General features: G+C 45.7%; 1 protein-coding gene across 8 annotated transcripts in view; it reads right to left on the bottom strand.

Annotated features, from left to right (window-relative positions):
• kmt2ca (lysine (K)-specific methyltransferase 2Ca) overlaps window positions 1-10,702 on the bottom strand; it is a 74,163-nt gene extending 63,461 nt beyond the window's left edge. For 5 of the 8 annotated variants that reach the window (XM_023826785.2, XM_072713262.1, XM_023826790.2 and 2 more), the window contains exon 1: window positions 9,971-10,702. The gene's annotated coding sequence lies outside the window, so the exon portion shown is untranslated. Of the gene's footprint in view, window positions 1-8,229; window positions 8,310-9,970 lie in introns of all 8 variants that reach the window. The other 3 variants (XM_072713253.1, XM_023826786.2, XM_023826789.2) reach the window with 3 other exon arrangements.
• Between the last annotated feature and the right edge of the window lie 2,803 nt (window positions 10,703-13,505).

Genomic DNA, 13,505 nt, shown 5'->3' with positions numbered 1-13,505 from the left:
AAGCCCGAGCCAAAGTCCGACAAGGCCCCCCAGCCCATGAAGAGGAAGGGCAAGGGGAGGCAGGCAAAGAGGTCTGGCAGAACCCAGAGCATTACAAGAAAACAAAACCAGGATTAAAGAGACGGGTCGATCATCTAAACAAGGACAAGATCGAGAGATGCTATACAAAACCGTTATGATCATAAGCTGGGGGGGTGTTGCTTGGTAGGATCCCCTGCATAGGAAGGAGAGTGAGGTGCTGGTGAAATCAGCGCCGGTATCGACAGCAGGCGCATGGAGGTCCGCGCAGATGATGCTGCCGGCGGGTCTCCGCGGAACGATGCACAAATTAATTTAGAAATTACTTTTTCAGCCGAGTCACACCATGCGAAAGTATGGCGGGGGGTGTTTAAATGTGATTTTAGCCGGAGGGATAGCGTTGCTTTCTCGGGGGGGGGGGCTCCTGTTCAGATGGCTCATGGGCTCTGGCTGACCAGAGTGCCTCTGGCTGGGACACATGTGCAAACACGCACAGGCAGGCAGGCAGGCATCTCAGCGCTTTTAAAGACGCAGCTCTGAGAGGCAGAATGACACGTCACTTTCAGAACTCTGAGCCAAGTCAGCTCTCAACATGGTCGGCCCCCACCCCCCCCCGCCCCGAGCGACGACGCAGCATTACACCAGCTACACCAGGTACCTGACGTCACGGTGACTGAAGCCTGAGTGCGACGCCGCTTGTAGGGGCAGCAGGCAGGCAGGCAAAGCCACACCTGCGCTACCTGTGCTATTCACATTGCTGACTCCTGATGTAACTATTACTTTATATTGCAGATTATATTCACTGGCATTTTTATTTGGCACTAGTTTGCAGGAATTACACAACAACATCACTGTATGGTGTGCAGGACAATAACAAACATTAGCGAAATTTAAAAAAAAAAGCACGTACACACACACACACACACACACACACACACACACACACACACACACACACACACACACACACACACACACACACACACACACACACACACACACACACACACACACACACACACACACACACACACACACACACACACACACACACGCTCCAAAGAGGATGCAAGTAACCAACAGCACCACCTCAGAAGGAAACGTCAAACTTTGCTGAAATAAAACACTTCCTTCTCCTCTATTCCACATCACTCTATCAGACTGATAAATGGGTTATTACCTACTCAAACAGAAAAAAAGTGTTTACAGGACAGGTGGGGGATGGGGGAGGAGTGTTTGAGTGTTTTTTATGTCAGCACACAGTGGGAGGGGGATACGCTTTTTTTTAAATGCATGATGTAATACATGCTGCCTTCCTAACCACTGAACCTTTCAGAGGGCATAAAACCTGCACCATTGTGATGCCCCTAAATAAACAAACCAAAACTGGCATTTCAGAGTTACTGAAACAGACAATTAATTGCCATGGCGACGATGTCTTGCACCCTCACTCACACGGTCACACCCCCACGTCTGAATCTTTCTGAGCTGGACCGTGCGCAGCCATTTCATTTCATTTATTATTAATGCAGTTTCGGGACTTACAGTAGCCTCTCCAATTTCTTTGTAATCACTCAGTGCTCTGTTGTTGTTTACCTCGGTGGCACACTTTCAATCGCCCGCCCGTCGCCGTGGCAGACTCAGAGGTGTGACGGGAGTCAAGGCTGTCCTCGGAGAAGATCAGGCTTTCAGGGAGATTGTATAAATGCCCATCATCCTGGCCCTCCACCAAACGATATACACTCACGAGAACGCAAAGCGTTTTTCAAGCTAGCAGAATGATGAACGTAACATGCTTGAGGATTTCTCTAGAACATTCCAGATCCTTGCGGAAAAGTTAAGGATACCAGGTACCGCCTTGGAAACTCACAGGGGACTAAAGGCCTAGACTGACTTGTGGAGAGCCTCCTCATGCTTATCCCCACCTCGCAGCCAATACCATGAGAGCAGCAGAATTACTGTCAACGCATCACAACTTTGCACCCGGTACAGATACTGAATCATGGATCAGGGCTGCTTTAAAAGTATGACTAGACTTGCAGGAACCTTTACCCCAGAGGTGCACTCTCAGGCCCAACCAGATCACCTGCTACTTTCAGATAAGTTTAAAAAAAACTACATTTGGAAACCAATGACGCCACACTTATCAACACAAGAATTTGAGTGTCAAACAAAAGGAAAGATTTCTGCAGTCCCATGGCTTTGGAAGGCAGGAGAAGGTCAGGAAGGTTCGGACATGGTGGGAGACAAACGAAAAAGCGAGCGGCATTGCATGATGCAGTTGTGAACAATTCGGGTCACAGCTGAGCAGAGCTAAAAGAGGTGGTCCCGGCTTTGGGTGACAACCAACTGTGTAAAGTGCATTAACGGCACTGCTGACAGATTCACAGATTGGCCAAAGCGACCACAAACTCCACCAAGCCTTGAAAAGTAGTCGAGTGAAGCCCACTACATTCTCACATTTAGGGGTCATTCTGGAACCATGAAATCCAGCTCAAAACTCTGCAGATGTCTTATACCTGGGGAGTGATTCAAAGGGAATCTGAAACAAGCACCTCAAGTCAAAACTCCATTAGGAGTTACTTGTTATACTTTGAATAATTTTTATATCATTAGAGGGATTTTTCAAGAATGTGAACATTTGGGAATTGTCTCCTGTTCTTCCTTTATGTCGCGGCAAAACTCCATGCCAAGTGTTACTTAATGGTTCCATTCCCTCCCCTCGCTTGTAACCAGAGGTAACAGGAAGCATTCTGCAAACCCCTCCCCGCTGCCACCCCCACCCGCCGCCGCACCTTGTCATAACAAAGGGGAACTGAAACGTGTTGACCTGCTGATCCATGGCATATACCTGACGAAAGTGCTGACACCGTAACCAGGAAAATGCCAAATTTGGAAAGAATTCCCAGCCACACGCTCCCTGGGCTAGAAACGCCGTCGCAAAGTCAGGCGGACAGATGGGTGGAATTTTAGCGAGGACGGAAACGTCAGCTCGGCGATTTAATTCTCAGTCGGGAAGCCAGCAGCCGGCTCTAGGTGAGCGCAGTGCGATTTCCGTCTGCACCCAGGACGCTCAGGGACGAATGCTGGACGTGTTCTTGGCAGGAATTCCCCTCTGACAGCGGCAGCGGCCTGTGCCAGTGCTCTGGGTAACCCTCGGCAGACACGGAACACCGGGCCGGCCTCGGCTGATGGCCTTTATCACCAGTGACAGCCAGGAACGCCGCACAATAGACGCGGGGGATCGAATTAAACCATCAAGCTGCCTGACTCCCATATGACTCATCAGGAGCACCCGAGTTGGGGGCGCCAAATTTGTACTTGTGTTACACAGCGTTTGGTCGGTAGCCGTCGTGAACACGTGATAAATAAAAGCATGGGGGGGGGGGGGGGGTGAGGGGCACTGGCGGCTTTGACAAACACCAGTCGGCAGCCTAGAACATGCCAGAGCACCGAGGCCTACAGGAAACATAAAACCTGTTTATATACCTGGAAACGGGGCATGGTCACAGTTCCTGAGCTCCAGCACACGGCGTCAAGGACAAGCAGAGTCTCACATACTGCAACACTGAAAAGAAGCGAGGTGCAAAAGCAGGACCTCCCCATTTCCCAGAAGGCATCCCTAAGGCCCCAAACAAACATAACCTAAACCACACACCACTCAAGCAGTGAAGCTTACAGCTAAGAACGCGACTGGGGCTCTGGAGACGACGGCATAAGCTACATCTCAATGCTGGAACCGGCCCCCTCCCTCCCTAAATGCTGGCTAGCATAACTAACTGCTTGCCCTGCCCCAAGAAGGCCACCACCTCCCCCCTACCACGTTGTACTGTGCTTCCTCCAGCCCCGTGGCTGCTCGTTCCCCCCCACGGGCACAGGAACAGAAGGTCCGGCGGCACCGCCGGTCGCCATCCCGGAACACCCCTGCCGCGCCGGCTCAATCCGAGGACACTCAAGCGGTGGAGACGGGGGAGCCCCTGCCCAGCACGTCGGCGCGACCCCGGCAGTAGCATGATCTCGCTCGCTCTCTGGACGCCGTCCCGGCAGCTTCCACCCGCGACGACGGCGGCGCTCTGCCAATCCCTTCGCCTCATTCCGGGAAGTGGTGTTCGGCCTCTCCACCCCTGCCCCCGCTGTAACCCAGGCAACCATGCTTAATTGATGACGGGCTACGTTTTATGAGCTAACATCTCCAATCAAGCTCGGACCACATGGCAGTATCATCGGATTTTGACCCCCCAAACACCATCATATGATAAGATTAAAGATCAAGCCTCTAGTAATGGAGCACCATGCTTTTTTTTTGTGACTTTAACATCCATTTAAAATATAAATGCAGTCAAACTTCAAAGTCTCACAGTATGAAGGATGATAATCTGATAGAATGCTCTTTCTGCTGCAGAATTTTAATAAAGGTTCGGGTTGAGATCATCAATGCCTGGAGACCCCATCCGCCTCTACAATGGCAAACTCGCGACCTTGTCAAAGGGAAATAAAAGACTTTAGAGCTTCTGGACATGCTGGGACATTGACAAAGTTCCACAGGTTAACTAAGACATTTAGGGGCCTTTTCACCGAACGTAGAAAGCGCTGCACACATCCAGTGCAGACTTACTAGGCAAATGTCTCAAAGATACGTGCAAAATTAATGGGTATAAGAATGATTTGTGACCTTTTTCATGTAATGTATAGCTTGTGACAGAGGGGGTAGAAAAACAAGTGTTATTATAAAGAGCAAACAAGGTTTAAGTCTATGTTTAGTATTTCATGCATTTGGAAATGAATTGTAAAAATCAGGACTGTGTCCAATCTGTTCCGCAAAGTAAATGTAATAGTCCAAATTCAGTACAGATCATATTGTTAGTGCTGCCCAGACGCAGAAATTTTGAGCAATATCGATAACCGATATACTTGTGTCTAATACTGGGGGGAGGAACTTGCCAAGCTTGCCAACGCAGATTAACATTTTTTTATTCTGTGGAAAATGAAAGACTGATCTGTGCACAAGATTTTATAATGAATCATAAACATGTTGAGACCTTTCATAAGTGGTGAATGAGCTGACAAAATACCTCTTCCTCCACTACGGGGAAAATTATTATTTAACGCAAAATAATAATAGTGGGAAAAAAAAATCAAGATGAATATTTTACCATGCAGCCCTTTCACTTCTTTTCCATTTTCTTCCACAGTTTTCCTACTGGTTCCGCCAGCAAAATGTTAGATCAAGGAGTGCAAAAGTTGAACAAATTCGAACTTTGGGCTCAAGTTCGCTGAGCCATGTGATGTGCTGACCATCACACTGCGGAAAACCGCTGCAGTGCCACGCAATCCATAAAAAAATGGGTTTCTGCACACCGGAGAGTTTTTGCTGCATTCGGTGAAACAGTGCCTTTATCCAACAGACAGAATCAGTTTATAGGAAATTCAACTGTTAGCTGCAACTGTAAGCCAACTCCCATTTTTCAAAAACTCAAAACTTACCCAATTTAACTTTCAAAGTATGTGAGAATCTAAAAAGGCGGGTTGCAGCCTCAAGACAAATATGTTCTTTCCCACCTCGATGGACAGAGACAAAGAAAAATGTATGGACTAGAAGCCTGAATTGAACATGAAATGCAGATGGCTGAGCACCGAACACACTGACACGTCCATCAGAAACATTCTGGTAATATCCACCAATCCTCACTATGCGCAGGTGGCCCAGTCAATTAACCCCCCCTTCCCAGTTCTGGCCAAAGCCAGATCCATGAGAGTGCTTGCAGTTTTGACCAGGAGCCATTACATTACAAAACTAGCCAGGTAAGAATAGAAGGCGGAGGAGCAGGTTGAGATTCCACACTCAGCTACCCTGGGGGGGGGGGATCCATCAAGCCAGTCAGACACCCATGAGCGGCGCCGGCGGGGGCAGACTCACCCCTCCTGGCCCCGCCCGCACCAGTTCATAATGCAAAAGGCTGGACAGGACAGACAGTGAGGGATGCAAATGGGTGGGACACACCCCCTCCCCGACACAAAAATGGTTATTGCTCATAGCTGAGCAGGGATGGTATGCTGGCGATTTTTCTTAATCGGTCATAAAATTTGAGCATAAGACTGCCTACTCCCTACCTGGGGGGAGCTTTTCGCAGCACGCGGCTGGAACATCTGCCTTCTGGGATATGTAGGCGCCCGTTTCAGTGAAGACGGCTAAGAACAGTAGAGCTAGCGAGCCGCTCAATGCTAAGCGACCAACCAAAGCTACATTTACAGAAAGATGAGGGGGACAAAGGCCTCTGATCAGCCCCTGCTTCTTAACATATACTTGTTTATTCGCTAAACTCGCTTACTTATCCGTTAGCATAACAGGTTACTTTAACCTTAAGCAGGACCAAACACATTGAGGCTAATTCCATGTATTCGCCTGGTGTGGGTTCCAACAGTATCGATCAAGGAACTGTAAAAAACCACACACCGCAGCACTGTGTTTGCATACGCACTGGGGAAAAAACAGCCCCACATTTAACGCACTGTTCCCGAGTGGCTTTTAAACGGCATGGCCGTGAGGTCACTCGCAGAAACACAAGGCCACCAGGAATTACGCTCAATGGCATTCCAGTGGCGCCGGGGGCGGCACAATGGCGAAACCTGCTCATCTGCGTTCGCAATGGTGTTTTTGAGGAGTGTACAGATGACTCAGCCCTGGGCAGACTCGTCGGCAGAGGAAGAAAGGGGAGGGGCTCTCTCAAAAGCCGCTTCCCAGAAAGTGCAGTTCGACTGGCTGGTCACAGAAGCAGTTCCGCATGAGGGGAACAAGGAAACGTGGCTGTTTTTCTATTTATGCCGGATGTTGTCCACAGTGACCACATTTCAGGGGGTATATAAAATATAATACAATAGAAACGCCATTCACCAACCCCATCTTGCTCTCCATGAGACACATATACAGGTGAGAGCAAGCTTAGGGGTCCAAGCGCATACTGCTTTGATATTTAAGCAAAACATAGATGAGTCTCACCGACTGGGGACCAAGGGGATCACTTAGGCCCTGTTCAGCGGTAACTGCTGGAGCATCATCAGAAATGCAGTGATGAACAATTGCAAAAAAAATACCTACAATTTAATTCAAGCAGATAAAACTTTACTAATAAAAGCCTGAAAGATATGTTTTAAAAATAAATAAATAAAATGTTATATCTGAGTTGTTCCAAATGCAAACATAAATGGACATGACTTTGTCCCCTCATGTACCCTCTTCTTCAGATCCGTTCCACGGTCCATAATCAGGCCAACGTTCAGGTGACCAGATACATTTCAGAGGGGAAAACCTGAATTTGATTATCAAGCTCAAATGGCAAAGGTTTCCAGAAGGGACTGCCATAGTGGATTAATTAGCCATGTAAACTTTCAGCACACGTGTAACCAAAATAAACATATCGGCCTACAAAAGTACGCACGAAATGTCACATCAGCAAACTTTACGGCATGGGTTTGCGAGGTACGACACATGACTGGACATTTACGAATCAACTCCTGCTCAACGCAGCACCCAACCAGGCAGCTCAAAAGACATCACGGAATTAAATGTACAGGTGAGGAAGTCGGCAACCGCCAGCACTGTTTACACAGACATGTGACTGGCAACACATCACCGGGATGATAATGACAGTAGGTATCATTATCACTTAGAGGACAGTCTCCACGTTCACACAGTAGTCCCTGGAAGCATGACAGCAAACATATGTCATTTTGCTCACTGGAAAACCAGGAAAGTAGAATAACTGGCCGTCTCTACAACAAGAAAGTCCCCAAACAACAGCAGAGCGAGACAGTGACTCTGAGACAGTGATGAAAAACTAAGATCACAAAACAGATTTTATTGTGCAAGACAATCTTCCCTAAAAGACATATAGCAAGCAACCTTTACCCAGCTGTTTCTTGGGGAATTTCCATTTTATAAAAAAAAAAAAAGAAGAAGAAAAAAATCACTGCTGGATTTAAGAGTTAAACCAAGGTCGAAACTATGAAAACTATGACGACTTCTCTGGAGGAAAAAAAAAATAATCCAAAATCAAAAAGACACACAAGAGAAGTACAGGTGGAAAGGGAGTGAACAGTGCCATAAACATTTCACGCTCGTTACGCTGTTAATAGATAGTCTCAAATCCACATTCTGCTACAAGTTTCACAATCAATATAAAAAAGCATTTAAAAATCATCAGGATGCCATACCTCCACTTCCAATCCGAAATGTAAAGCCCAGGTACCGGAATGTCTGCGACTCGCTGCTGAATTCATATCACCTGTAGATTCTGGATAATGTGAATCGTGATAACTAATCGGAAAACTAAAATAACAACCTGATTTCAATTTAAGCCTGATCAGTCCAATTAAAAATCACCAAAATTTCACACAACAAGCGATAGATAATTTTTGTGGCAACCAGAAATTTTGAACACCCAAAGTAAATAAAAGTATATCAAGAAAACTTCAATAATAACCAGATAATATTGCGGGAAATACATGCTGAATCTGGAATTAGCTGGTGCAGAAATTAATACAAAGCATCACCGTCAATAAATTCGCAGGTCATACTTGTAACACATTATTTAACTGATACATGACCCAGACGCTTAATAGTGAAAATTATGAATCCTGGGCATGTGCCCAAGCCTCCTTAGCAAGGTATAAGGACCGATAACAATACTGTGGGCACTCTGCGGATCTGGTGGATACGTTTAACATCGCGATCACCTAAACAAAAGGTAAAACTAAACTAATTGTTAACCAAGCGGCAACCATAAACAATATAAACCTATTTGCTGTAAAACGACCGTTACTGCTGCCAATTTGCACACTTGTAATTCTGTAACACGGTTTACTGTGCATCGCCGCCTGCATGAGCCGGCCTTTTTGCCATTGTACTAATTAGTTTCCTTTTTCAGCAATAAAGAGTAGTTTTAACACTTTACAGCCCTCGATCGCACCCCATCTCTTATGCAACGAGCACTAATACGTTGTGAAAGCCCGTCTTCAATACACACTTCCAAAGCCAATGGTGTTACACAACCGTATAGAGTATAAGGGCTTTGAGCGCTTCTCGGAGGCGCTGTTTAAACCGGGGAGAAAGCCATGCACGGTTTTTCAGGACTGGGTGGTTTATTTTTCCCCTCTTTATCGACATGCCACATGGGCCACCGTGCAGGTAAATACTGCGCCATGTGAGACACTCCGGGACTTTAAACTACATGATGCAATGGGCTGGTCATCGGTCGGCCGGGCTGCCATCCTGACCAGAGCCACCAGCTTTCTTCTCCACTAAAATCTACACCAAACTGACAGCTCACATTGAAAACAACTAATGCTCATCTCCTAGAAGTAGCTGCGGACCCGAATAGGAAGCAGGTCAGGGGGTTATCTGTCCGGTTATTATGGAAATTACGTACTGAGCACCGAAAAAGCGTAAAAAGGCATTTATTAATCCATTAATGGGATAGACTTTGAGGCTCGATGAGAAAGCGATAGGACTTGGGGACTGGACGAAAGCGGCGGGGCTGCCTTTAACTGCGCCCGGCGACACAAAAGGCGAGTGCCGGTCCCCCCAGATCGGCGACAAGCCCCCGGTGCCACACGGGGATAAAACACAACAGGCATCAGAATAAAATGGGAGACCTATATATGCTAGGTTTTAAAGCGGGAGATTAAAAGCTGGCAAGAAATTTAAGAAAAAGCGACAGGGGTGCGCATTTCGAAATAGGGATTATATAACCGGGGAAAGCCGGAGAGGAGCGACCGGGCCCGGCTGCACGTTCATTGTACACTGGGCTCCGGACGGAGACCGAACCGGGCAGAGGGGGGGGGGCTGAAATACACCTAAATAATACAAAAAACACGCAAAACTGCGCCCAGACGGGACACATCAACACCCAACAAAAAAGGATGTAAAATGACAGTGGGAAGCACAGCTGCTTACCTTTATAAGCCTAGAAGTTGGAAATTATCGCCTTCATGACCTTTAATGTCAGACAAGGAAGGTGACACTTATTTTGTATTTTTTTAGGGTCGGGGGGTTGGGGGGATGTCGTTAGGTCGCACTCCAATTGGAAAAAAGACACAAAAAGACACAAGCAATGCAGTTATTCGGTTTCAATGCCACACGACTTGCCGGTTATACTCCAAAAAAAAATAAATTAAATTCTCCAGTCCCCCAAGTGAAATGCGAAACGTGTTTGCAGTCGGTCCAAAAAGCGAGCAGTTTATCTCTGCTTTCATTAAAAGAGCCCCACTTTCCTTTTCCCGAAGTGCGCCGCAAAAAAGCAGAAAAAATGGTGTTTTACATCCCCAGTAGCTTCATTCCAGCATGAAAACAAGCGAAGGGAGAAGATTCTTCGTTTATAACATCCAGTAAATGTAATAAGAGAATAAAACCAAACTTACACATTCACGGGAGGCGGATAATGCTTCCGAAATTGACGCGATTCTTTTCTCTCCGGAGCTTCCCAGCCAACTTACATGAGTGCGGGGTCCCCGGTGCAACTTTCCCCAGACCTTTCAAAACGATTAAGCGCCTTTTGTGTGCTTCTCCCGAATAAGCATCGCTTTCCACAGTAGGAAAAAATAAAAAAAAAGAATTTTTCCCCCCTAAAAAAAATCTGAAATTCAAAGTTATTGCATTCACTCCATCATGGTGGCCATGTTTGAGAGACCGAAGCACCGCCTGTCAGTGACACTCGGACAAATAGTTCCCCCCGATAAACTTTGAGCTGAGCCCGGACTGTGGACGTGGGGGATGTCGACGTAGGACTCCGCGGGGATATAAATGAAAAGCAACGTCGGCGGCTCCGAAAACAAGTGAACCGCGGGGCGTTGGCGAGAAGGAAGAAAAAAGCGCCGTATTAAAAAAGAAAGTCACAGTGCTAAAGCCCGCGGATGAATATGCCGAAGCATCCTCCAGGTGAAGAGACTTTTTCAGCCGGGAGACAAGGAGGACCCGGAATGGACTTTACCCGGACCGAACCTGGACCGGAGAGCTTCTCCGGATCGCCTGTTCTCTCATTTAGGGGTGAGTCGCCTCACTAAATTAATCAGGAGGTATTTTGATTGTGTTTTTGAGTATTTTGAAGTTTAAGCCTATTACACGTTCTGCTACTACTGGCTTTTAAATGTAAAGGAATGTTTTTTTCACGTGTTAAAAGGGATTTAACGAAATCAGAAGTTTGCGATAGACAGCAATCTCGCATCTTAAAAATTAAAGGACTGTTTCTATATATTATGTTTTGAAACGCCCCATGACTCTGTACTGGGTAAGCGATTAAACCATGTATGGATGAATTGCAACACTAAATCATATAATAATTGAAATATTTAAAAATATTTGTATATTTAAAATGTATTGACAGTGTAAATATAAAATGTATTTATACTGATCAGGCGTGATTATCCGCCCTTTTCAAATCAAATACGATTTAACAGTAGGCCTATATTTAGAAAATTAAAGGGTTTCTCAGTTCAATTCTTATTCCCGATAAAGTGAGCGGTCCGTGCAAACGGCTGTATATTGTCATCCTCATTAGAATTCTTCCCTCATTTATTAAGAGAAGTTAGCTGAAGATCAAGCATCTGATGGAGGGAGTCCAGCAGAACCCAGGTGCAGGCGGATATTGGCTGCCGTAGCTAATAAGAGGGTTCACTGTCTGAAGAGACAGTACTTTACTGATCTGACCATTCACGTATCCATCTATTCAGGCTTTCCTTCTGCACATATACACCAATTTGTGTGGTATGCCCAGTGCCATTAGTCATATAGGAACACGAGGTGTTTTCCTTCTACAAGGTGCTCTGTGTTTGCGCGACCACATGCATTTTTCAGCAGCGAGTCGGAACGTCGGCTGCCCCGCGTTAGCAAAAACCTCCAAATTGCCGGTGAAAAGTGCGGAGGACCCCAGAGCCCGAGGTATCACAACAGCCCTCGTAAGTAAAATGGCATAGTTCACGTCAGCTCAAATATTATTCTCGCAGAAGCACCTATTTCTCTCAGTTTTCTGCCATAGTGTACTTTCCAGCTCTAAACTCTAAACCCAGGGAATCCGTCACTGTAGACCACGGTGCACTTATGTCATACTGGCCCCAGTTAAACCCTTTCAGCTGCATGGATTCACTATTCAGCGGGCATCATCATTGTTGAGCCCTCCTGCTAACTGAACCTTTCAATTAAACACACTTTACATCATCAGATGTCCACATCAACAGTGTTTTCGTCATGATTATTGCATGTTTTTTTTTTCTCCAAAGCTCCAAAAGCCCACCCATAAGGTATATTATGGAAAAACATTAACATAAAAGTGGCTCTTTCTATTCAGAAGCATCTCCTTTTCCTGTTTTTTCCCCCTTTGTTGGGTTTCTGGCTTACATCAGAGATGCAGTTTGACAATAAGTTCCAACATTAGTGGACCCCTACCCCACCACCCTCCCTTAAAGAGCCAAAGCCCTTTGAAACATGATAATTCAACACAACAAAAGAATAATGATTGGACACACCAATCAATTGGGAACTAATTAGCCCTCTTTGTTTCCTATTCAGCTCTTGAGTATTGCGAGCTATACATTTACAAATGATGCCAGTGGGACTTCTCCTTCCATAAAGAAGAGTCCCTTTTTTAACCATGAGTCCACCTTGTACCACGGCCATCTTCCACTGAGCAGGTGGTGCAGATGAGGAAGGTTCATCCTAGCTCCTGGACACTGCGTGAATGCCAGCCATTATCACAAACTCATTCACGAAGTCTGCTCATCTGCAGGGACGCGTGAAAAGCTGCGGAAGGGGCCATAGGCTGCAGTGAGGCCTACTTTTCCTCGAGTCCCATGGATAGTTCCAGAAAAGGGGTGAAAGGATTGTGCAGTGACACCTTGTTCAGCATTGGATGACTTGTAGGGCAAACATGGGAGAATAACACAATGTTTTTTTTTTTTATCAAATTATAACAAATTATACTACTTACTGCATTTTTAATGGAATAAATGCAAAATGTGTCATTAACACACTACCAGAGCTAATTTGCCAAGAAAGTATTGTCCACTTACCCAAATAATGCTGCCAATGGCTGAAAAACAATTAAAGATGCATCACAAACATTTTTGTTCAGCTGTGATGAAATAATGTGTGAGAGTTAAATTCATGAATTAATAGTTGATACAGCCTCAGCACTAAAATAGCCGTGGCCAAAAGTTATAAGAATGACACAAGTTTTGGTTTTCACAAAGTTTGCTACTTCAGTGTTTGTAGATCTTTTTGTCAGATGTTTCTATGGTATACTGAAGTAAAATTACAAGCATTTCATAAGTGTCCAAGTCTTATTGACAATTACATACATACAGTTTATGCAAAAGAGTTAATATTTGCAGTGTTGGCCCTTATTTTTCAAGACCTCTGCATTTCGCCCTGGCATGCTGTCAATCAACTTCTGGGCCAAATCCTGACTGATGGCAACCTGTTCTTGCATAAATAATAC

This window comes from Paramormyrops kingsleyae, chromosome 1, assembly GCF_048594095.1.
Source record: "Paramormyrops kingsleyae isolate MSU_618 chromosome 1, PKINGS_0.4, whole genome shotgun sequence".
Taxonomy (NCBI): Eukaryota; Metazoa; Chordata; class Actinopteri; order Osteoglossiformes; family Mormyridae; genus Paramormyrops; species Paramormyrops kingsleyae.
This window is presented reverse-complemented; position numbering and strand designations above follow the sequence as displayed.